General features: G+C 40.5%; 1 protein-coding gene across 3 annotated transcripts in view; it reads right to left on the bottom strand.

Moving 5' to 3' along the window:
* Positions 1-26,840, bottom strand: part of NCALD (neurocalcin delta) — a 290,136-nt gene that overhangs the window by 52,077 nt on the left and 211,219 nt on the right. The window contains exon 1 of one of the 3 annotated variants that reach the window (XM_082601682.1): positions 22,057-22,106. The exons of the other annotated variants lie outside the window; for them this stretch is intronic. The gene's annotated coding sequence lies outside the window, so the exon portion shown is untranslated. Of the gene's footprint in view, positions 1-22,056; positions 22,107-26,840 lie in introns of those variants that run through there. 3 annotated transcript variants of the gene reach the window in all.

Raw genomic sequence — 26,840 nt, 5'->3', positions numbered from 1 at the left:
GATCCCAGAAATGCATCCTTTGTGGTCATACATTTCAGAGAGAAAGTTTTGGGTTTTGGAAACCTGCTGTGTAGCCCTATGCTCTCCAACCGGACATCACAATCATCACTGTTTCTATGCAGATACTAAACTGCTTTGGAATAGCCAAAGGAACATTTGTTGGTTCTCCTATATTATTCATTTCTCCAATCGAGTGCTCCAAACAGCTGAATGTGCCCGGCGTACTAGACTAACTCCCTTAAAGAAATTTCATCTAGAGCTGGCGTTATACTCATTAGCCAAAATTATCGTAATTATTATTTTTTCCTGGATTTTCTATGGTCTCCTTGTAAACAGGCTCCTTCTTACTCTCTGATAGTAGCAATTGACACTGAAGAAATGACTAAAAATACCAGAATCACTATGCAAACGCCTTGCTGCCTTCCTGCAAAGAAGAAGGAGGCTGGCAAATATAGTTGCTATTTCCTTACCAGGAAAAAATAAAGTTAGAGCAAGTGGCATGTCTGTGTATGCCAGCTGTCATCTGGGACAGTGGGGCCTCTTGAACCACTTGGCAAATGGCACGAACTTCCAAGTCTCTTTTTCTCTCCCAGGGCACAGGGCAGACAGGGCCACAGTTCAGATTTCCCAAAGTCCTGATTTCAAATCATTTCATTTTTCAACACAGTGATTTGTTTAAATCTAAATGTGGTTTAATCCTTATTCTGGTTGAAGACTGTTCACATAAACGCTTAAGAAATAGATAAACTCTTTATAGACTGTTTGATGACTCAGGGTTAAGCAAATAAGGTCACTATGTTTTCATACATTATGTGTAGTAATGAGGTTTAAATTTAACTCCCCAAATCAAACATAACTTACAATGCAGAGTCTGGACAAATGAGCTCTCTTTCCTAGTCACTGCAGCTGTGGATCTCATCTAAGTCCCAATGCCTCCCCATCAAAGTAGCTTGCTTTCCTTCTACGCACACTCTCCAAAATATAAAAATAAAAATGAAGCACTGTAGGGTAGGCGCAGATGGATGAGACGCGCAAGTAATAACAAGCTCCAGCTCTTTTCCTGGCGGGGCTTTGGTTCTGCTCTATCTGACGTGGCCTCTGCAGAGTTTTAGCAGGAACCACTGCAGCATCATGGCACCTCCAGATGAGCAAGTTCAGGGTAGGGGTGGGGCGGGGCAGGTGAAAACTTTCACAAAAATGCATCATTCCTGTGGTGTAGTAGCACAGAAGAAACACTTTACTTATTTGGGAAACTGCTTAAAATAAACACCACCCACTATAAAAGAGTCGAAGAAGATATCCCATTCTTGCTCCATCTCCCTTCTCCCTTTAAACTTGCAGAGCCTGTGGTTACAAAACCTACTTGGGGGCAGCCTTTACTGTCATATGCCACGATTTTCAGGAAGGATCAGACTACATACTGAAGGGCCTACTAGACTATTAATAGCTGGGACTAATTCTTAAGGAAATCATTAAGAACATATTTTGTATTTGTGGAGAGTTTAATTTTTGCAAACTATTATATTTCCATGACTGTTTTGAAGTAAGATGGGCAGGATTATTATGAGGTCATTTTGGATAGGTGAAAAAGAAAGACACCAAGTTAGGACAATCACTCACATCTCCTGATTCTTAGTCCTATACAAAATCACCTCAGAAATCACTTCCCTCCAACAAGAGTGGGTCAGTTGAGTATTTAATTCTGAACACCCAAGGTGCTATCTGTGGCAGCAACTGGAGTTTGGCATAAATAGATTTCATGCGTTCACTCAATGAATAGTCATTCCACAAATAGGCAGTATTTGAGACCCAACTATGTGCCAGAGAGAAGAACAAGACAGGCATGGGCCCTGCCCTTGTACAGTTTACAGCCTCATCTTATGCCCCTACCTGAGTAGTAGGGACCTGGGAAGGAGGCCACATTCCACAGAGGGTTCTACACACCCCTGAGAAGTGAGGAAGGGGCTTTAAGGCAGAAGCTCCAGGAGTTAAGAAGGCAAAAGAGCCAGAGGAGTTGGAAATTCTTCCCAAGGAGAAAGAGTTCCATGATCAAATTAGTTTGGGAAACCCATCTTACCATATTTTCCTCTTAGAAATTTACAAGCAAATTAAAAATACTGAAAAGTTCTCTAATTAAGAAACATGCTAACTTTCATTTACCCAGGAAGTCTGTTTACCATGGGACATCCCATAGAACCATCCTTTTGTGGGTCCTGCTGGGAGAAATGCTAACAAGTCCACAGTCTTAGAGCAGAGTCAGGGGGCTCTGATTTAGAAACCGTATTTTCCCAGCAGCACACACGCTTGTCAGAATGGCCTGCGAAGATACTCACAACTGGGACCTTCCAGGCTTAAGCAGGTCTTAAATCAGGCAGAGACCAAGGCCCTGCTGCTTCCCAACAGTGAACTCTAGAAGGCTATTCCTGAGACCACTTCCTTCAGCCTTGGGTACGTACCTCCCTTGGTTTCTGGGTCATGGATTTTCTTGGGACTTGGCCCCATAGCCTCTGACTTGGTAGCTCTCTGTGCTCTTGGAGCCAAGCCTTGTGACGACCCCATCTGGTTTCCTGGTACCTGTTCTCATTCTTTAGTCCAAGGCTATAGCCTGACCCTACAGCTCTGAGGCCAAGGGGCTCCCTTGTAAGGTTTTGTCTACTCTTGCTTCTGAGTCAACATGTTAAGTCACCATCTTAAATCTAACCTTATATTTCCTTGTGAGGATTAGTTACCTTGAAGGAGAGGGTTATGGTCTATCCCCATTTTAACTAAGAGAACTTAACAGTGATCCAGTGACGCTGGAAAGGCTAGGGGCCACTGATGATTGCATCACATATTATCGCATTTCATTGCCCCAACAAATGATGAGGTAATTACAATTTTTACCTCTGTTTTCCAAATTAGGAAACTGATCCTTTGAGAGGTCATAACTTGCCCACGGTCACAGAGCTTAAGGGATAGAGCCAGGATTTGAACCCAGGCAGTCTGACCTCTGAGTACATGCTGCTCTGAGCCAATAAGCCTCCCTTGATTCCCCACCTCTTATCAAAGTCTACCTATTCACCTTCCAGAACCACTGCCCGGGAGCATGGTACTCCTATGGGGTCGGGGTCTTGGGGCAGCCCAGGGTTCCCAGTACCACCCCTCCCTCACCAGTCTGGTCAGCACTCCATACCCTGGGTTTGCTCTCTTCTCCCTGTCCCTCTATCAGAGTGATGTATTTCTACTAAAGTTAATCCTGTGCTAATGTTTCCTTTCTGGTAACAACATGCCTTAACCCAGGCTAAATGTATACTGTAATGGTAGGATGGTGGACACCTATGTGGGGAGACTGTTGAGTCAGGTTTGGAACTTAGCATCCCATGAACCCCTGCTCACTTTGCCTGGACCAGCATTCTCAACACTCCCTGCACAGGAGCACCATAGAAGCTTCTTTCTCTCTCTCTCTCTCTCTCTCTCTCTCTCTCTCTCCCTACCTACCTACCTACCTATCTAGCAAAAATCTCTCTCTTTCTCTCTCTCTCTCTCTACGTATCTAGCAAAAAACCTATGTCCAGGCCACACCCCAAACCAAATGACTCAGAATCCCTGGGAGTGGGAACCTAGCACTGGCATGATATTAAAGCTCTCTGGGTGATTTTATGTGAGACTAGAGCTGAATACTCCTTTTTTAAACATAGAGTTAGCTATGTAAATAGAAACACCGTGTCTAAATTTTGGTCTTTGTACATCCCACTGAAGCTGGTGAAAGATGACAAGTGTGCATACTCAGAGGAGCGAAGAGGTTTAAGAATCATGGGTCTGACTCTGATCACCATGTGCTCTTGGGCCAGAAACAACTTCTTTGGAGTTTGGTTTTCTTAGCCAGTAATGAGGGGTTAATGTTAACTTGCCTCGAAGGTGGGTAATGAGAAATGACTAACTCAGATGATCATAAGGTACTACTTAGGCAAAGTTAAAATGCTTCTACGACAAGCAAGAGAATTTGAGTGATTTGCCTCTTAAATATTGTCAAGATAGCCCAATAATTGTAAATAAAGAGCCAGAGTGGACTGCAATGAAGCAGGCAGCATGGACCCCCTGATTACCTACAGATGGCTACTCTCTCCTATTAATATCTTTCCTCTGGAGAGCAATTTGAAAATAAATCAAAAGAAAAGAACATAATATCTTGAAGCTTCTTTGGCACACTCCCACAAAGCCAATACTGTCGTGCTGACAAACTGTTTCCTGGAAACAGGTGTGCCTCAACTTCAAGACGGTGGATCTACAATGAAAGATATAACCAAAGTGTTCTTCCACTTTAGAAAGCTTTCTTGAAATAGGAACTTCCCTTGTGCATAGTTCATTAACTTATTACCCTTGGGAGAAAAAAATTAATTCAAAATGGAAATGTAACTCCGAAATGACCATGTTATCCAGTGGGGAAATGTGCTTTAATTTACAAAACCTTTACAGTAACTCACGATATTTGAAGTGAGGTTTATTCCCATGAAGCTATAAAGAGCTCTAAGAGAAAAAAGACATATTTAGACATACAATGTTCAGCCCTTTCCAATCACCAGCTCATTCCATAACTGATGGAGAGCTTGGTCAGCGAGTCAGGGTGGAGGCACTCACCACTGGGGATGTGAGGAGGCCTACCATAGCACGTCAGTTCTGCTAGGTAGACTCTCCCCTCCTACCACTCCTAAGTGGCCAGCACCGAGGTTAGTCTCCTTTGACTAAGAACCATTTAACACTGACACCCCGCCCCTCATGCCATGTGTCTATTATAAGCTGAGTGCTGTGCTAGGATTACTAAGGAAGGTGACGATAATAGGGCAAGCCCCCTGACCCTCTACTCTCATCAATTTATGGTGACCAGATACCCAAATTTGACAGCCTCGATCTTTTAGGAAGTGTCCCTAAATAAGCTTAGGGGTGGGACTGCCAGATAAAATATACGATGCTTAGTTAAATCTGAATTTCATATAAACAACGAATAATGTTTTAGCATAAGTATGTCCCAAATACTTCATGGGATATACTTATACTGAAGAAAACTACTCGATGTTGGAAAGCTCAAATTTAACTGGGTGTCTTGTATTTTTATTTGCTAAATTTGACAACCTTACTTAAGGGATCTGTAGGGCCTGTTGTGAACTTTGTGAATTAGCCCCACCCTTAGGTTGCTCCTCAAAAATAGGGAATTTGGAGTTGTTTTCTAGCTGTGGTAGTCATCACCAGGCTGATGACTTCCTATTTGCATCAGATCTCTGTGACCAATGGCATACAGCCATAAAAGGAGTTTTCAGTGATACTAGGTGGTCCTGTTGGGTTGAGGGTGCAGATTATGACTTCACAACTTAATAACCCCTGAAAGAAAGAATTGCCTTCAAGGCCTAAAGCAGTGCCCGTGTTCTAGAATCACTTGTTAAATGCAAGGGCACAGAACTGACCTCCTCAAGTCATGTACTGACCAGCCACATGCTTGGCTGAAATTCCTGGTGTTGGGCAGTCTGTCCACAGCAAGAGATCCTTGGAGAGTGAGAGGATTAGTAAGTTCAGGTGGCTCTCAAGGTTTAGCTGGTGTAAGTTAAGAATCACCTAGGAAGTTTTGTAAAGAGGAAGACCCCAAGTCCCAGCCCTCCAGATTCTGATTCCAAAGTTCTGAATTCAGCCTCAGGAATCTGCATCTCAACCACAGGGCTGTGATTCTAACCCCAGTGGCTGGGGGGACTGTGTTTAGCCCTTGCACCTCTCCCCTCAGGCTCCTGGGAAGATTCCAGCCAAGAGCCCCTGGGGGTCAGTTTGGGCTGGTGTTCCTCTCCACTGACCCAGCAGCTCAGATCCAGCTCTGGAATTTTGAATAATGAGAAGACTTGAGCTGCTCTTCCCGTGTGATCTTCATGCAGTCATCTCTCTCCTGATGTCTCCGGCCCTGAAAACTGCAAGGGCTGCCAAAAACTGTGTCCCTTTTTGCCAGTCACTTTACACTGTTAGCATTCCCAGACCTGTTTTCCTATTAACATGGCCTGGCGTTTTACTGATGGTTGCCAAGGCAGCTCCTGAGTCAGACAACTGGGAACACCCTGCTTTATACACCTCACATTTAACACCGGACTGCTGAGGGGCCACACAACTTTACTCTTAAAAACAAACCCAGATCGATGCCGAGAAATTGGTGTGTGATGGATGCGCCCTTTGAGTCAGGGTCTCTGCCACGGGGAACAGCACATCCGCCAGACAATCCTGTGTTATGGACAAATAAAAGGACCCTGCTGAGATGTCTTTGGTGACATTCTAAATCCTGGAATGAATTATCCCCAAAGACAAGAGATGGATCATGTGTGCAATACATGATGGAACAGAAAATGGCTGGAATGGAAAGAGTAAGTGGCCTGCAATCTACAACAGCTCCCTTCACTTACCGGGGACAATTTCCAGCAAATGTGCTCCTTAACTCTAGTTTCAGAACAGGAAAACCCCATCTCTTCTTGAACGTTTCATTCATTCTTTCACCCAGCTGACAAACACGTACAGAGCACCTGCTACGTGGGTAAAATAACACATCTCAACATCGAAAGCCCCATGTTAACCAACCAGGAATCAACAGCCTACTTGCTTCTGACAACTAGTAGTTTTTAATTAAGTAACCAGACATAGGAGGTGAGGCCCTCAGACCTCTGTGGAGGACTTTCAGGTGGCGACTGGGATCAGAGGCATTTGAGTGAGGAAGTTCTGCCAGAAAATCACGTGAACGGCAGAGATCTGTAACTTCAGCTCTGCACTTCACCAATTTCCAGCAGGCTTCAGGAGCCCAACGATGATGGAAAAGCTCCATTCTAAGCCATCTGGGGTTTCATGTTGTTCCTGTGAAGTGAGGGCTCAACACAATTCATGATACTTAATACAAATGTAAGCAGATCCTGTAATATAAACGTGCAAAGAACATTGATATAGGTTTTAAGTCATGATCGTAAAGTGCCATGAAGGAGCCTTTATTGACACCTATGGAATTGAGGCACCAGCGTTTCTGCTAAAACAAAACATTAAACCTGCATTCACTGAACTGGCAAAGTTGAAGAACCCTCTAATCAGACTGCCACTCAGAACAAAAGAACACAGCAAAGATAAGAGATTGAACTTGGATGAACGAAAAATCTACAGCCCTTTGGGAACAACCTCCATCGTTTCCCCCAAAAAGCCATGACCCAGTTTGTCTTCAAGCCTTTTCCCATACTGCTCTTTCTCCCTGAAACAACCTTCCAGAGCTTCTCCTGACTAATGAGCAGGTCAGTGGCCTCATTTTCAACAAGGAAGGTCAACAAACCTGTTTCCAAGGTCAACATCAAGCTTGTTCATTCCCTTGTTTATGCATTCGGTTTCTTGGTTAATCGATCTGTATTGGGCATTTAATGCATGCCAGCCCCTATGGAGTGCAGCAAGGATGCAGACCTGAAATAAGGCACCTCATTCACCTTCAGGGAGCTTAGAGTTTAGTGGAAGAGACAAGTAGGAAATTGTAGAGCTGTGGGGTTGGCGTTATAATTGGGGTTTGTATTATGCAGGAGTACTGGGGAAGTTAGCAAGGCTTCCTAGAGGAGGTGGGGCCTGACTGGTGTCTTGCAGGATGAGTACCTGTTGGAGGCAGATATTATGGGCCTGGTGATGGAATTGGCTCATGTGATCTATCCTCTCACTCTTTGCTCTCTTTGTAAAAATGATCCATGTTGATCACATGATCAACCAGCATTGGGAGTGCTGTCCAGGGCCATGAAAGAAAGAGAAGTGGCCTTGTGGTGAGTAAGACATGTGCCACGGCCTCATGCCACTCTGAATGGTAGTACAATCTCACTTTAAGATGGCAGACTAAGCTTGCAAGTTTACCTATCCTACCTCTATTTTTCAACTATGAAGGCAAAATGAAGATCTACAAGGACTTAGTCCTTCTTCTGCCATTTTGAAAAAATAATTTAAAAATATACTCTAGCAAAATTGAAAATGAATCCAAGAAATAGGAAGACCTGGAAACAATGGAAATAATCCAGTTCAGAAGGAAAGAAATCCTAGTGGAACAGCTTATATTTAGTCCAAATTACAATGGTGGGACAGAATGCTTGGTGAAAAACATCTTCAACAGAGCAAAAGGTTATGATGATTAAACTGGATACCTAAGAATCAGGAAGTAAAAAAAAAAAAAAAAAAAGAATCAAGAAGTACACCATGACATGCCACATATGTACTGAAGACTCAAGTTTCTCCAGGTCAACCAGAGAAGAAAAAGATAATTTGAAACTCTAGAAAGATAAATATAAATAAAAGGCAATCATGGTCTAAATATGAAGCAAGCTAAAATTCAGTTTGTATTTAAACAATTAATGGAATATAAAAACCACTGGTAATTGTAAATATTTATGCACCTAACATAGGAGCACCTCAATACATAAGGCAAATGCTAACAGCCATAAAAGGGGAAATCGACAGTAACACAATCATAGTAGGGGACTTCAACACCCCACTTTCACCAATGCACAGATCATCCAAAATGAAAATAAATAAGGAAACACAGGCTTTAAATGATACATAAACAAGATGGACTTAATTGATATTTATAGGACATTCCATCCAAAAAAAACCAGAATACACTTTCTTCTCAAGTGCACATGGAACATTCTCCAGGATAGATCATACCTTGGGTTACAAATCAAGCCTTGGTAAATTTGAGAAAATTGAAATCATATCAAGTATCTTTTCTGACTACAACGCTGAGACTAGATATCAATTACAGGAAAAAAACTGTAAAAAATACAAACACATGGAGGCTAAACAATTTGCTACTAAATAAACAGATCACCGAAGAAAAAGAGGAAAACAAAAAATACCTAGAAACAAATGACAATGAAAACATGATGACCCAAAACCTATGGGATGCAGCAAAAGCAGTTCTAAGAGGGTAGTTGATAGCAATAGAGTCCTACCGCAAGAAACAAGAAAAATCTCAAATAAACAACCTAACCTTACACCTAAAGCAATTAGAGAAAGAAGAACAACACCAACAAAAAAAAAATCCCAAAGTCAGCAGAAGGAAAGAAATCATAAAGATCAGATCAGAAATCAGTGAAAAAGAAATGAAGAAAACAATAGCGAAGATCAATAAAACTAACAGCTGGTTCTTTGAGAAGATAAACAAAATTGATAAACCATTAGCCAAACTTATCAGGAAAAAAAGGGAGAAGACTCAAATCAACAGAATTAGAAATGAAAAAGGAGAAGTAGCAACTGACACTGTAGAAATACAAAGGATCATGAGAGACTACTACAAACAACTATATGCCAATAAAATGGACAACCGGGAAGAAATGGACAAATTCTTACAAAAGCACAACCTTCCAAGACTGAACCAGGAAGAGATAGAAAATATAAACAGACCAATCACAAGCACTGAAATTGAGACTGTGATTAAAAATTTCCCAACATCTTCTTTATCCATTCATCTGATGATGGACACTTAGGTTGTTTCCATCTCCGGGCTATTGTAAATAGGGCTGCTATGAACATTTTGGTACATGACTCTTTTTGAATTATGGTTTTCTCAGGGTATATGCCCAGTAGTGGGATTGCTGGGTCATATGGTAGTTCTATTTGTAGTATTACTCAGCCATAAAAAGAAACGAAATTGAGCTATTTGTAATGAGGTGGATGGACCTAGAGTCTGTCATACAGAGTGAAGTAAGTCAGAAAGAGAAAGACAAATACTGTATGCTGACACATATATAGGGAATTTAAGGGAAAAAAAATGTCATGAAGAACACAGGGGTAAGACAGGAATAAAGACACAGATCTACTAGAGAATGGACTTGAGGATATGGGGAGGGGGAAGGGTAAGCTGTGACAAAGCAAAAGAGTGGCATGGACATATATACACTACCAAACGTAAGGTAGATAGCTAGTGGGAAGCAGTCGCATAGCACAGGGAGATCAGCTCGGTGCTTTGTGACCGCCTGGAGGGGTGGGATAGGGAAGGTGGGAGGGAGACGCAAAAGGGAGGGGATATGGGAACATATGTATATGTATAACTGATTAAATTTGTTAATTAAAAAAATTTTTTTTTAAATAAAATAAAATAAAATAAATATAAAAAGAGAAAAATTTCCCAACAAACAAAAACCCAGGACCAGACGGATTCACAGGCAAATTCTATCAAACATTTAGAGAAGAGCTAACACCTATCCTTCTCAAACTCTTTCAAAATATAGCAGAGAGAGGAACACTCCCAAACTCATTCTAAAAGGCCACCATCATCATGACACCAAAACCAGACAAAGATGTCACAAAAAAAGAAAATACAGGCCAATATCACAGATGAACATAGATGCAAAAATCCTCAACAAAACACTAGCAAACAGAATCCAGCAGCACATTAAAAGAATCATACACTATGATCAAGTGGGGTTTATCCTAGGAATGCAAGAATTATTCAATATATGCAAATCAATCAATGTGATACACTGTATTAACAAACTGAAGGATAAAAACCATATGATAATCTCAATAGATGCAGAAAAAGCTTTCAACAAAATTCAACACCCATTTATGATAAACACTCTCTAGAAAATAGGCATAGAGGGAACTTACCTCAACAGAATAAAGGCCATATATGACAAACCCACAGCCAACATCATTCTCAATGGTGAAAAACTGAAACCACTTCCACTAAGATCAGGAACAAGACAAGGTTGCCCACTCTCACCACTATTATTCAACATAGTTTTGGAAGTCTTAGCCACAGCAATCAGAGATGAAAAAGAAATAAAAGGAATCCAAATTGGAAAAGAAGAAATAAAACTGTCATGGTTTGCAGATAACATGATACTATACATAGAGAATCCTAAAGATGCTACCAGAAAACTACTAGACCTAATCAATGAATTTGGTAAAGTAGCAGGATACAGAAGTAATGCACAGAAATCTCTTGTATTCCTATACACTACTGACAAAAAATCTGAAAGAGAAATTAAGGAAACACTCCCATTTAATATTGCAACAAAAAGAATAAAATACCTAGGAAGAAACCTACCTAAGAAGACAGAAGACCTGTATGCAGAAAACTATAAGACACTGATGTGAAAAATTAAAGACGATACAAACAGATGGAGAGATATACCATGTTCTTGGGTTGGAAGAATCAACACTGTGAAAATGACTATACTACCCAAAGCAATCTGCAGAGTCAATGCAATCCCTGTCAAGCTACCAATGGCATTTTTCACAGAATTAGAACAAAAAATTTCACAATTTGTATAGAAACACAGAAGACCCCGAATAGCCAAAGCAATCTTGAGAAGGAAAAACAGAGCTGGAGGAATCAGGCTCCCAGACTTCAGACTACATTACAAAGCTACAGTAATCAAGACAGTTTGGTACTGGCACAAAAACAGAAACATAGATCAGCGGAACCGGATAGAAAGCTGAGAGATAAACCCACGCACATATGGTCATCTTATCTTTGATAAAGGAGGCAAGAATATACAATGGAGAAAAGACAGCCTCTTCAATAAGTGTTGCTGGGAAAACTGGACAGGTACATGTAAAAGATGAAATTAGAACACTTCCTAACACCATACACAAAAATAAACTCAAAATGGATTAAAGACCTAAATGTAAGGCCAGACTCCATCAAACTCTTAGAGGAAAACATAGGCAGAACACTCTATGACATAAATCACAGCAAGATCCTTTTTGACCCACCTCCTAGAGAAATGGAAATAAAAACAAAAATAAACAAATTGGACCTAATGAAACTTCAAAGCTTTTGCACAGCAAAGGAAACCATAAACAAGACGAAAAGCCAAACCTCAGAATGGGAGAAAATATTTGCAAATGAAGCAACTGACAAAGGATTAATCTCCAAAATTTACAAGCAGCTCATGCAGCTCGATATCAAAAAAACAAACAACCCAATCCAAAAATGGGCAGAAGACCTAAATACACATTTCTCCAAAGGAGATATACAGATTGTCAGCAAACACATGAAAGTTTGCTCAACATCACTAATCATTAGAGAAATGCAAATGAAAGCTACAATGATATATCACCTCACACCGGTCAGAATGGCCATCATCAAAAAATCTACAAACAATGAATGCTGGAGAGGGTGTGGAGAAAAGGGAACCCTCTTGCACTGTTGGTGGGAATGTAAATTGATACAGCCACTATGAAGAACAGTATGCAGGTTCTTTAAAAAACTAAAAATTGAACTACCATATGACCCAGCTATCCCACTACTGGGCATATACCCTGAGAAAACCATAATTCAAAAAGAGTCATGTACCAAAACGTTCATTGCAGCTCTATTTACAATAACCAGGACATGGAAGCAACCTAAGTCTCCATCATCGGATGAATGAAGATGTGTCACATACATACAATGGAATATTACTCAGGCATAAAATGAAACAAAACTGAGTTATTTGTAGTGAGGTGGATGGACCTAGAGTCTGTCATACAGAGTGAAGTAAGTCAGAAAGCGAAAAATAAATACCGTATGGTAACACATGGACATGGAATCTAAAAAAAAAAAAAAAAGGTTCTAATGAACCTGAGGCAGGACAGGAATAAAGACGCAGATGTAGGGAATGGATTTGCGGACACAGGGAGAGGGAAGGGTAAGCTGGGACAAAGTGAGAGAGTGGCATGGACATATGTACACTACCAAATGTAAAATAGATACCTAGTGGGAAGCAGCCACATAGCACAGGGAGATCAGCTCCACAGGGGTGGGGTAGGGATGGTGGGAGGGAAACGCAAGAGGGAGGGGATATGGGGATATACGTATGCATATAGCTGATTTACTTTGTTATACAGCAGCAACTAACACACCATTGTAAAGCAATTATACTCCAATAAAGATGTTAACAAATAAACAAATAAATAAAATGTCATTTAAAAAAAAAAGCCCACTGGTGTCTGAAGTAATAAAGTTAAACCTCTATGGTCAAGGGAGAGGATTAATAAATATAGTGAATTCCTCTAAATTCTCTGTGAGTTCTAGGCAACTGGGTAAAGTAACTGCTTCCCTATTGTATGATTTAGTTTTCCTTTTGAAAGTGGTTTTGACTTTAGGAACTATATTCCTTACATATTAACTTTTTTATCTACTTTTTCCCCAGGAGACCATTCCTAAAGGTGATCTCTGGTTAAAAACTTTTTATTTCCCCAAAGGTATTTTTGATTATCCCTGATATTTTCTGATTTTATGAGATTGTAAACTAAGCTTTACTAACTGAAAATATAAACCCATACCCACTGAGAAGCAATTAGTTTTTAAGAAACATTGACTCCTCAATCTCTTACTGTTCCATTGAATTTCCTTTTTTTTTTTTAAGGGAATTCCTTTATTTTAATTTTTTATTTATTTATTTTTTTGGCTGTGTTGTGTCTTCGTTTCTGTGCAAGGGCTTTCTCTAGTTGGGGCAAGCGGGGGCCACTCTTCATCGCGGTGCGAGGGCCCCTCACTATCGCAACCTCCCTTGTTGCAGAGCACAGGCTCCAGATGCGCAGGCTCAGTAGTTATGGCTCACGGGTCTAGTTGCTCCGCAGCATGTGGGATCTTTCCAGACCAGGGCTCGAACCCGTGTCCCCTTCATTGGCAGGCAGATTCTCAATCACTGCGCCACCAGGGAAGCCTTGAATTTCAATTTTTAATTGGCAATTTAATTTAGCTAAAAATTGTTAATTCCTGCTTTAAAGAAACAGTTATCTGAAGTTCAAATGCTTGAGTTCATTTCAGTGTTCTTTTTCTTCTGTTGAAGTGAAGTAAGATGAAATATGAAGTAAACTGAGGGCTTCCCTGGTGGCGCAGTGGTTGAGAGTCCACCTGCCGATGCAGCGGACACGGGTTCGTGCCCCAGTCTGGGAAGGTCCCACATGCCGCGGAGCAGCTGGGCCCGTGAGCCATGGCCACTGAGCCTGCGCGTCCGGAGCCTGTGCTCCGCAACGGGAGAGGCCACAACAGTGAGAGGCCCGCGTACTGCAAGAAAAAAAAAAGTGAGAACTTTTCTATGAGAAAAACGGAGGAAAAGGAATCATTTAACACATATTCATAATTAAAATAAGCTGTCTAAAGCAAAAGGAAAGAGGGTTATTAAATTATTATAATACCACTTGACACATGTATCACTTACCTGCTCCCAAACTTTCACTAGCTTCTTGCCGTCAGATCAAATCCAGTTTTTAAAAATTATTATTTATTTATTTATTTGGGTTTTTTGGGCTGCACTGGATCTTCGTTGCTGCACGCAGGCTTTCTCTAGTTGCGGCAGGCGGGGGCTACTCTTCATTGTGGTGCGCGGGCTTCTCATTGTGGTGCCTTCTCTTGTTGCAGAGCACAGGCTTTAGGCACACGGGCTTCAGTAGTTGTGGCACGTGGGCTCAGTAGTTGTGGCTCCCAGGCTCTAGAGCGCAGGCTCAGCAGCTGTGGTGCACGGGCTTAGCTGCTCTGTGGCATGTAGGATCTTCCCGGACCAGGGCTCGAACCCATGTCCCTTGCAGTGGCAGGTGGATTCTTAACCACTGCACTACCAGGGAAGTCCCAGTTTGCTTTAAATTGATAAATTCTAGGTCCTCCACAGACCCACCTTACAGGTTGTACATTTTGTTTTTTCCCAGCCATTTCCTTGATCTCAGATGCATGAGTGTCTATTTCTGTTACTAGGAATGTACTTATGATGTTTCTTATTCATGGGCAATCCTTTCACTCCTGTTCATGCCAAATATTCTATATCCTTTGAAGCCCAACTCAAAGCTCACTTCCCCTCTGAAGTCATCTCAATGCCATATACCCTTCTATAGTTAATGTATTCATTAATCACCTACCAGAGATTTAATAAGTGGTTACTATGTGTCCAGTGCTACACTAGGCACTATACGAAGTTTTACCCAACACGGAAGACAAAGCTCTGGACCTCAGTTGCATATGCTGTCCGGCCTCCCCAACTAGACTGTAACCCTTTCAAAGACTGGCTGGTCCTACGTTACCCTTGTAGTATCCTACTTAGCTGGGACATCTTGGGTGAGGCGGGACATGTGTTGGTCATTGAAAGGTCTAGGTGACTGGACAACATCTGCCTGGTGTTAGTGGTGAACAAATAAGAGACAACTGGAGGAACCTTACCAGTCCTTGGACACAAAGGAAATCTTTTCATAGGTGCTCAACAACAGGGCCCACTATATGGAATTAATATGTGTTGAATGAATACATCAAAAGTGAACAAACAATTAGCCTTCTAAAGGGAAGGTGGGAAGACCCTCAGGATGGGGTGATGTTTAAGCAAGAAGTAAGTCAGGGGTACTGATTTCTCTGCAGCAGAAGAGACAGAGATGCTTCTTTGAGTCAGGACCTAAGGAATACATTTCTGAGTATTTCAAATACTAGGTTTGACCAACACATGGAGCCGCAAGCCAGTGGGACAGCTGCCATTTTGGCAGCTTTACTAAAAGAAAAAAAGACTTTGCTGAATGAGCTAAATCTTACCTGGCCAATAGAAATTCCCTAGCTTTACTATAAATCATTAGAGCAGAAAAATAGGTTTAGAAGCATTGGAAATGGGCCAGAAGAGAGTGTCAAGGAGACAGCAGGATCTAACAAGAGAAAACTAGGCAGCAGATTAGACAGAGTAGGTGTGAGAGAGACAAAAGCAGATACAGAGACTAAGCAGCGACCAAGGGAAAATGGCACAAGTACTGCTGTCTGCCCAGGACTCTCCTGTTGAGAGGGTCCCAGCCAGGAGGAGGCAAGGAGGGAGATTTCACTAATGCATACAGTCCATCGCAGTGTAGCCCAAATCTTCTCCTAGAACCAGCAATAGCATTACTATATAGGGACTCTCTTCCAAATTTACGAACAGGATATGTATCCAAAGCCCATTTGTAATTTAATTGGTAACTGAAATATATTTTCCTCCAGAAATCATTTTAATTAGGTTAGATACTTATGCCAAATCCCCAAGACCTATTTAATCTACGTGTACTTACAGTTTAGTCCTTTACACACGTACTTTAGTAATTTCTAATTACCCCATACATTCCACTTACTCTGGCTGCCTAAGAAATAACTCTAAAATGTATGGACTTAAAACAACAACAGGACTTCCCTGGTGGCGCAGTGGTTGACAGTCCACCTGCCAATGCAGGGGACACAGGTTCGTGCCCCAGTCTGGGAGGATCCCGCATGCCGCGGAGTGGCTGGGCCCGTGAGCCATGGCTGCTGAGCCTGCGCGTCCAGAGCCTGTGCTCCGCAACGGGAGAGACCACAACAGTGAGAGGCCCACGTACCGCAAACAAACAAACCAAAAAAACAATTTTTATTTTGCACATGAATCTGCAATTTAGGGCATGGCTCGGCAAGGACAGTTCATCTCTGGTTCACTTGGCATCAGGAAGGGTAAGGGGGACCTGGGCCTGGAATCCTCGGAAGGCTTGCCCGCTCACATTTCTGGCAGCTGATGCTGGTTGTCTGGCTGACATTTCAGCTGGAGGTGTTGGCTGAAACCTACATATGGCCCCTCTATATGGTCTGGGCTTCCTTATGGTGGCTGGTTTCCAAGGGCAAATGTCATGTGTAAGAGAAACAACGAATAGCCGAGAGAAAAAAAATAACTGAATTTTTTTTCAAATCCAGCCTTGGAAGTCATCTAGCGTTGTTCTCACTGTGCTCTATCAGTTGGACCAATCACAAAGCTCATGTGGGTTCAAGGGGAAGGCAACAGACACCACCTCTTGAGGGAGAGTATCAATATTCCAGAAGAGCAAGGGGGAGTAGATATAATTACAAGCCCATTTTTGGAGAGAAATTTAAAAATAGCATCCCACAATAGTGTACAATCTGCCACAACATATAACATTACTTCTAGAAAAAATATTCCAGCTTAAAAGGTAATACAGCATAGTGACTCTAGAGCCAAATTCCCAGAGCTCTGTTACATACTTGTGTGATGCTGGGCAATGTGCTCAACCTCTCTGTTCCTTAGTTTCCTCATTTATAAAATTGGGATGTTGTGAAGAAAAAACAATCGTTATTTTGAAAAAAGCTTAGAAGACTATCTAGCTCTCTAAGTGTCAGCTGTTCTCATGACACCAGGCATACACGTCCTCCAACTTTGGCAGTGGTACTTCCCGGTTCCTGGGGGGACAGTGGTGGTGGCAGCACGACCAGGGGTAGAAAATGTTCTCATTATTGAGTACCTAATACCTGTCAGTTCCCATGCCAAGTAAACTGACTTCAAAGTCTATAAGGTAGGTGCTAATATTATCCAGGTAAGAAAACTGTGACTTTGCTAACTTGCCCAAAGTGACACCTGCAAGTGGTAGAGATGGGATCTGTCCCCAGATCAGTTTAACTAGATGGAAGGAGCCCGAATCCCTGGATTACCGCACGGAGCAGAGCCTGTCTCCCAAATCTGATCTGTGGCTGAGCGAAAAAGGAACAGTACTGTATTATGCCGTTGGGATTTGGGGTTATTTATTAGAGCAGTGAACCTATCTTGACTGGGTGAGTACAGGGAAGATGAGATTGATATGCTTGAGCACAACTAACTTAAGGATTCCTTTCATAAGATGAAATGGCTCTTGTTATTTGCATAAGGCAGGGTATATGCATAAAAGAAAATTATTCTCTAGGTCAGTCCCTACCAGTCTCATATATCTTCTGAACAGGAGAGGACAAGCAGCCTTTGAAAACAGGGCTGGGTGTACTGATCTGGAATCCTTGACACTGATATGAACAGACTGCTCACAAATTAGGCTGACTGTTCACCAGCTGAGGAATGCCTCTTCTAAGGTTTGACTCTGGTGTAAAATCTAATGGTTCCCAGGTTGTTTGCTTGTCTCTTTTGTTTTGATTTTTTTCCCTTATAGAGAAGATTCTCTTTTTGACTACGCTGGCCAGCACAGCTGTGAGGGAGAAACCTTGGTTGCTGTTACACTTAAGTCTCTGGGCAGGTCCCCTATATAGTTAGACTGCAAGTTCCATGATGGCAGAGACCTTGTCTGTCTTGTTCACCATAGCATCCCTAGTGTCTAGTCTAATGTCTGGCACACAGTAGGTGCTCAAAACTTACTGAATGCATGAAAGACTGAATGTTTGAATAAAAGCTCAAGCAAACAAAAGTCAGAAGTCTATAAAGTAACTTGGGCTCTTTATGCCAGTGGCATATCCCTCAAAGACCACATGAGGGAGGAGCCCAAAATGCCTACTATGATACTGTGGATGCAGCAGCCCCTTGATAAAATGCTTGCTGACTGAGTGATGCTACCTAATGCTTCACCTGATCCATGGCAAAACGTGGGAATGCACAGGATCGGATAACTATTGTGGGATGCTAGTTTTAAATTTATCTCCAAGGATGTTGTAAATATGGTCGTCACAAAATTGGTCGTGGTTTTAGTTGTATGAATCATACGAAAGTCTGTGGGAGTCAACAGAGCAGTCAGCCAAAGACTACAACACTCTTCTCAACATTTACCTCTCATGGATAGGGTTTAAATTCATAAAAGTAAAGCAATTCTAGAATCATCCATAAAAGAATTCATCTTGGCATGAAAGCAGTTTGCAGTCTTTGGTTTTCCTGCACTCATTGGAATTCAGAAATCAGAAAATACGGACAATCCTCCTTTTAGGACAGGCAGCAGTTAGACTATCTTTCAGACTACAGATTTCTTTCTTGAAACTCAAATATAGAACTTTTTAAAGGGATGCTATGTCTCTAATTAAAGACATTTACAGAAATATGTCCAAAAACTCCCTAAAGTTCACTGCAGAAATAAAAAGAGCAGACTGTTTTTGGTTTGCAGTAGATGCCTCCGTTGGATTTAAATATCTATCATATAATTTTTGTATCGAAGTCTTAATGAGCACTAACTTTTATGGCATCACTTCTGGAAACAATAAAAATGCTGCATTTTGGAATGCTATTTCTAGTTGATTTCCATCACAGGGTACCATTAAAATAACAGCTGATTTCATGAAAAATAATGGCAAATTCCTTTCCAACTGGAGTCTGAGATTTTTGACTTTTTCCAAGCTTCTTTATCAAGGTGCCACAGACACTCAAAGCCCCCGAAGAAGGTGTTCTTTTCTAGTCCGAAGAATAAGAAATGTTTGGGAAAATCCTCTTTCGTAATTCCCCTGAGAACACATGAAGGAAAAACTGCTAAGCTTCCATTTCAAATGTTAGGGATTTGGATTGAGTTTAAACACCAGCTTGTGCATAATGTCATAGCTCCAATTTTCTTATGCTGGGGTGATGGTGCTGATGTAATAGAAAGGATGCAAGGACTAAACGCAGAGCTGGAAAGGCAGCGATACACGACATCAGCTAACTAACTGCAAAGTCACCTAGTTAGCTGCAGAGGAAAATTAGGCAATATCTTCTGCAAGTTAAGAGTGACATGGGAAATGAGACAATTCTTATATAAGTCACCCTAAACAATAATATTAATATTTCCTGTGTTGTTCTTGAATATCCAATAAGTCAAATAAGATTTTGTGTTCAGATTACTTGGGAAGTGTCTCCACTCCTCATTTCATTTTGAATGAATGTCCCTGTTCCAGGGACCTCTGACAGGTGAACCAGCAGGCTCTATCCAGAGTAACTGAAATTTACATTACAATTGATCAATTTACGCATATATGTGCTTTACATCAAACTGAACAGGGACATAAATTCTTTAATGCTCATTTCGATTGTTGTGAGCACACAAAGTACCTTCTAGAATATTTCTTCAGCTACAATCTCATATAACATCCTGCATTCTTTATGAAAGTACTACTTGCTTATTTTCTTTGACTGGATAAAGGTCCCTTTGTAAATAGCTATAGTCTTACTTCTATGGTCCATGGTTTTAACTTGCATAACTTGCGTTAACACTATAAATTTTTCCTCTTAACCCCTATCTAACTAGGTATGAGCTCAGTCCAAGTACACAAGCCTACTTATGGATTAAGGAGGAAAACAAAAGAAATTTACAATTTGGTAGCAATGTGGATACCACCCCTTTCACACAGAAATTAGAGAATACTGTGAAATTCACACCTTCAGAGAATAAAATCAGATGTGGTAGAGCTGAATGTGGAAATGGTGGTCTGGATTTTGTCCAGTGCAGTTCCAATACCTTTTAGCATCACAAGCTTACATATCATTTAATTGAGGGGTGGAGAGAATTCATGGGATCCAGGAACTTGGATGGGAAAAATATTCTATCTTTAGTTTCACTAACCTCAAAGTAAAATTTAGATTAAAATGTAGAGCATAAACCACTGTATCTGCGGTTTTGTTGCCAAGAGAAATCACAGATATTCTCACATCACATTACAGTCACTGTAGCCATCTCAAAATACCTTTTATGTTCATCACTACTTCAAAATTATGGTAGTTATTATAACTATGGTAGTAATTATAACTGCTGCTAATTTCTTTTATTTAATAGTGAATTATTGACAACACACACATCACAATTTAAAAAATTTGGTTAATGTATTTCAATAAAAGTAATTCCCTTTGTCATCCTGCATACTTTATCATGCATTTAAAATCATCATTCTAAGAAGAACCTATAAGCTTCACCAGCCTGCCAAAGAGGTCCATGGCACCCAAAAGATTAAAATCCCTTGAAACTGTACATAAAGCATTTAATAATGCAACATCCAGGTTTCTAGAGTAAATCATTCCTTGCTAGTATCTTTTGAAGTTGAAGCAAACTTGACCTTGAAATCAACACAGTCTCATTGCTGTAAACAGATGATTCTGATGAGAGTCATTTTTTCCCCTTATTTTGCCATAAGAAAAGACCTGTAGATTCTAAAGTATTTCTGCCATCATAGCAGAGGTTGTTTTCTTCTAATGATAAACTTTATCATTGTCATTTTGCTAATCAACACTAAAATATTCACTTATTTCGTTGCTGAAATCCAGTCTGTTTTATTAGGGCACTGAATACAATCATTTTATAACTTTAAAACATAGAGAGAGCATCAAGAAAATCTTTACCTGGAAAAACTATAATGAAAATTCCTTATTTTGAGTAAAAGAGGCAAACATCAAAGTATCCTATCAAAGACTGCTTTTAAATGACAGTGCTACTGGCTACGGGTCCTATTCATGCTCACTTGAAATACTGCAAATCAATTAACATATTTCTAGGAGTGTTAAGAATAGGGCCTCTGAGTTATTAAAATTATGAGATAAATTAAACAATGAGATAACGCCTCAGTAGATGTGCCTCGAGTGTAAGCACATTAAGACTTTTTGGAAAATCCTCCATGGAGACTCTGGCCAAAAATAGACATATCAAATGCCAGCAAGTTAAATGCATATTCACTCATTGAAAGCTATTGAGAAATTATTTATGCACTCACAATTATTCACTTATCATTGAAGCTAAATACTGTTCAAAATGTTCATCTCCAAGAGTAAAATAAAGGTGATCAGAATTCAGAAACTAATAAAGAATATAGGAAAGAATAATATATTCTTGCTATATTGATATATAACTCACATACTGTAAAACTGATATGTAACTCACATACTATAAAATGTGTATTCTTCATTTACATAGTTAAACCATTATTTTTCTATTCATCAAAATAGTAGGTATATTACATGTGCTGCTCTAAAATTTGCCTTTTTTTTCCAGTTAAATTTGTAAGATTTAGATACCTGCTTATAAATCTAGGCTCGATCAACTTCAGTACCAGAGGTTTTTGTTGAATTACAAGCTACGAAAACCGTCCAACTTGTGTGCAATGATGGAAAATTCAAAATTACTAAACTTGGGAAAGAAATGAACTACAACAATGCAACCCCCCCATTTGCAGTATATATTATTATAGGAATAGAGATTAAAAGCTTTATTAATCACAGTTATCAAATTACTCATTCAAGATCTAGAGCGATTTTTAGTGGCTATTTATATCTGTGTTTGAATTAAAAGTAGATCTACCAATGATAATTTAGTTTTAGGGCTATTGTTTTCTTCTCTAGGTAATTATTTCAATTTTTAAATATAAAAATAGCTTACATGCCTCCTTAGTGAATGAAGACCATCCAATGCTATTCTCTTCACAGCTGAATTTTCAGAGGAAGATACTGAAAATGTGCACTTTGCTCTAAGAACCAAAAAGCAACTGCATGAGCACATGTCAGAGGTTCCACCCCAACTTCCTTGGCATATTCCAGATTATTTTTCTCTAAACAGGAAGCTCTTGACAGTTTTCCCTGGTATTTTCAGAATACTTTATTTACTAGAAGAACCCCAACTTTTGTTTCAAAGTATAATGTTCTTTCCCGCCGTGCCTATTGTTGCTAATTATGAATGCTACAAACAAGACAGAAACCAAATACCAAACTACTCTAGGCTGATTCAGAATATGGTAGCAAATATAAAAAAAGCAAAGTTAGCAACATATTGCAAGGCTATGCTGGAGTCTTTAAACCCAAAGCAATACTGAAGGGAGGATTCCTGGAATTCAACGGGGAATATTTGGCTTAAGCTGCAAAACCTGTATCTCTAAATAATGTCATGTTAGCAAGTGTCGAACAAAAAAGGCGGCTATATTTTAACCTACTTCACAGAACATTAATCCAAATTTAACCAAATGCCAGAGATTCCACCCAAAATTAACAACTAGAAGCTGCTTCATATTTTTCTCTTGGTACAACAGTAATTGTTCATGAAGACAAACTTGTAAGAGGTAAGAGAGAGGGGAAAACCACAATGATCTACAAACACATCTAACTATTGTATATAAAGCAAACTAATTACCTCACACAGAAGAAGTGCAAGATTTAACAGTCCATGCTCTGCAGCCCCTGGGACGCAGAAGCAGCAGCGGCAGCAGCGTTAAGAGCAGCAGCGGCAGCCAGCATCCACCAGATTCTCACAGGCCTTTGACTGTGTGGACTCAGCCACAGACTCTGCCTCCGGCTGACGTCAAAGTCCCTGTCACATGGCCAGATGAAAGCCAAGAGAGCATTGGTTGTCGTAGCAACCACAGAACAGCTCTGAAATTATTTCAATAGGTCATCTGTCACTGTGATGTGTATGTGTTTGTGAGTGCATGTGAGTGTGTGTGTGTGTGTGTGTGCATGCACACACCCCACAACCATCACGGACAGCTACCCAGCAACCTCAACCCTTGAAGTTGTGACTGAAGAGTGCCCACAACTTTCCTCTTCAAGGCTATTCCTTACAGTTTCTGGCAAGAAAATGCATGCCCCTCTGAACTTCCCATTGGTCTCACTGTCACCAGCATGAAGTTTGTGTCTCTCTCTGTAGAACAGAAGGAAAGAACTAAGAAATTCTGGGGGTAGTATTCTAAGCTAATTAAATCTATTTGTAAGTAAATGGATAAAAACAGAAGCTCAAGGGGAGCTGGAAGAAAAGATATTTTTAAAATGATATAAGAATCCACATTAATGTACTGAGACCAGGCTAGTAATGGAAAGAAAGAGAAGAAACATGGGGCGTGGTGGCCCTGAGTCAGATGAGAGTCTAATGAGCCTCACATCAACTAGAATGGGGAATCAGGTGAGATGAATTCAGGATCCCTGCATTGTAAAATGTCTATGCAAGGATGAATGACCAAAAGAGTTTCAAAACAGTGCTACTTTAAAATACTTTACATTTTAAACTTTTTTGGATTTTTACTTTGGGGGTCATCATACGGGTGCCAAATCCTCCCCTTCTAAGTGCTCTTGTCCACATCCTTTTGGGACTCAGCATGGAGTAAATGGGTGTCCCCAAACACAAACTTCAGTGAAAGCCTAGGACAGCAGAATAAAAGGAAGGTCCAGCACATTTTCTAACTTCAGCTTCAGTTCCTTTGGGACAACCCTACCCTACTTTTAACTCTACATGGTGCTTATTTCCTAGTTCATTCTCCCTCTTAATTAATAGGAAGTCCATTAAATAAGATGAAATAAAATGCAGAGGAAGGTACTCTGAAAAATGCATCCATTGAAACATACACCATTCAAAGGGGAAAGAGGTTAAAAGGTGGGGAGAAGAGATTGCTCTCAAAACCTTCCCATGCTAAAGTTATCAGGATTTCTTCTGGCTGGCTTCCGCTGGCTTCTTTAAAAAGAAAAAAAGTAGCTCTAGGGTGCTACAAAATATAAATGGAAACTAAACCAGCTGAGCAGACTACATTTATGTCACTGCAAAAGAATGAAATTTCTTCAGTTAGAGTCAGGAATTACTTCTAGCACAGTAAGACTAATGTTCAAACTGACCATAGAATCCTTCTATTCCATCTTCTGCTTCCTTTACTTCTGGCCCAGCCCCATCTGGGAGAAAAGATACATTTTTATTTGAAAAGTTATTTTCCTGATGCTATTAGCTGTAGCACTGCAAAAGTAAAATCAAAGTGTTATGCTATAATGAACGCTCCCCCCCTTTAATTGCAGATTAATGATAGCTAGGAATTTACCTGTTAGCACAAGGACAATTGGCTCATTGAATCCAATGCCTATCTAAATGGGTCAGAATGTCACACCAGTGGTAAGATTTCAGCAACAGTCACAATTCACAAATCTGTAATTTGTTCCAGTTATAGTTCTGGTTTTCTGTCAGAAATGTACATCACAGCAATGAGGGGAATGGGAAGAGAGGAGAGAAAGCATTTCCTTCTACACTTCCAGGGCCCCATGTTCTCTGAGCTGCCTGCTTTACCATCTCTTTGACTCCAAATCCATAGCTGCCTGATCATCTCTTCCTCTTTATGCAGTGAAACTGCAGTACCACAGTTTGCCAATAGGTGATGTCCTCTGAAACAAGAAATTATCAGTTCTAAAAATTCCTAAAATTCTGGCCTTAAATTAGTTTAAAATTCAACAAATACTAACACCTTTTTATTTTGAATTTTCTATCATTTTTAAGACTAAGTAGAGGGGGATCTTTAAGATGGCGGAGGAGTAAGACGTGGAGATCGCCTTCCTCCCCACAAATAAAAAAAAATACACCTACATGTGGAACAAATCCTACAGAACACCTACTGAACACTGCCAGAAGACCTCAGACTTCCCAAAAGATGCCCGAGGGCGACCTACACACAGAGCAGGGCCAAAACCAAAGCTGAAGCCCAGGAGCTGCGCAAACAGAAGAGAAAGGGAAATTTCTCCGTGCAGCCTCAGCAGCAGCAGATTAAATCCCCACAATCAGCTTGATGTACCATGCATCTATGGAATACCTGAACAGAAAACGAATCATCACAAATTTGAGGTGGTGGACTTGGGGTTTGCTGTCTGTGACTAATTTGTTTCTAATTTTAATGTTTATCTTAGTTTAGTTTTTAGCACATGCTATCATTGGTGATTTGTTTATTAGTTTGGTTGCTCTCTTCTTTTTTTAATTATTTTTTTTATTTTAATAAATTTAAAAAATGTTTTAAATTGTTTTATTATTATTATAATTTTTCTTTCTTTCTTTCTCCCTTTTGTTCCGAGCCGTGTGGCTGACAGGGTCTTGATGCCCTGGCCTGGTGTCACACCTGAGCCTCTGAGAAGGGGGAGCCGAGTTCAGGACATTGGACCACAAGAGACCTCCCGGCCCCAAGTACTACCAATCGGCAAGAGTTCTCCCAGAGATCTCCGTCTCAATGCTAAGTCCCAGATCCACCCAATGGCCAGCAAGCTCCAGTGCTGGACGCCCCATGCCAAACAACTAACAAGACAGGAACACAACCCCACCCATTAGCAGGAGGCTGCCTAAAATCATACTAAGGTCACAGACACCCCAAAACACACCACCGGATGTGGCCCTGCCCACCAGAAAGACAAGATCCGGCCCCACCCACCAAAACACAGGCACCAGTCCCCTCCACCAGGAAACCAACACAAGCCACTGAACCAACCTCACCCACTGGGGGCAGACACCAAAAACAATGGGAACTATGAACCTGCAGCCTGTGAAAAGGAGACCCTAAACACAGTAAGTTAAACAAAATGAGAAGACACAGAAATACACAGCAGATGAAGGAGCAAGGTAAAAACCCACCAGACCAAACAAATGAAGAGGAAATAGGCAGTCTACTTGAAAAAGAATTCAGAGTAATGATAGGAAAGATGATGCAAAATCTTGGATATAGAATGGAGAAAATACAAGAAATGTTTAGTAAGGACCTAGAAGAACTAAAGAGCAAACAATGATGAACAACACAATAACTGAAATTAAAAATTCTCTAGAAGGAATCAATAGCAGAATAACTGAGGCAGAAGAATGGATAAGTGACCTGGAATATAAAATAGTGGAAATAACTACACCAGAGCAGAATAAAGAAAAAAGAATGAAAAGAATTGAGGACAGTCTCAGAGACCTCTGGGATAACATTAAATGCACCAACATTTGAACTATAGGGTCCCAGAAACAGAAGAGAAAAAGAAAGGGTCTGATATATCTGAAGAGATTATAGTTGAAAACTTCCCTAACATGCTAAGGGAAATAGTCAATCAAGTCCAGGAAGTGCAGAGAACCCCATAAAGGATAAATCCAAGGAGAAACACACCAAGACACATAATAATCAAACTATCAAAAATTAAATACAAAGGAAAAATACTAAAAGCAGCAAGGGAAAAGCAACAAATAACATACAAGGAAATCTCCATAAGGTTAACAGCTGATCTTTCAGCAGAACCTCTGCAAGCCAGAAGGGAATGGCAGGACATATTTAAAGTGATGAAAGGGAAAAACCTACAACCAAGATTACTCTACCCAGCAACGATCTCATTCAGATTCGATGGAGAAATTAAAACATTTACAGACAAGCAAAAGCTAAGAGATTTCAGCACCACCAAACCAGCTTTACA

Source organism: Mesoplodon mirus (assembly GCF_964341445.2).
Source record: "Mesoplodon mirus genome assembly, chromosome: 16".
Classification (NCBI taxonomy): domain Eukaryota; kingdom Metazoa; phylum Chordata; class Mammalia; order Artiodactyla; family Ziphiidae; genus Mesoplodon; species Mesoplodon mirus.
The sequence above is the reverse complement of the archived record's forward strand: the minus strand, read 5'-3'. Positions and strand labels throughout refer to the sequence as shown.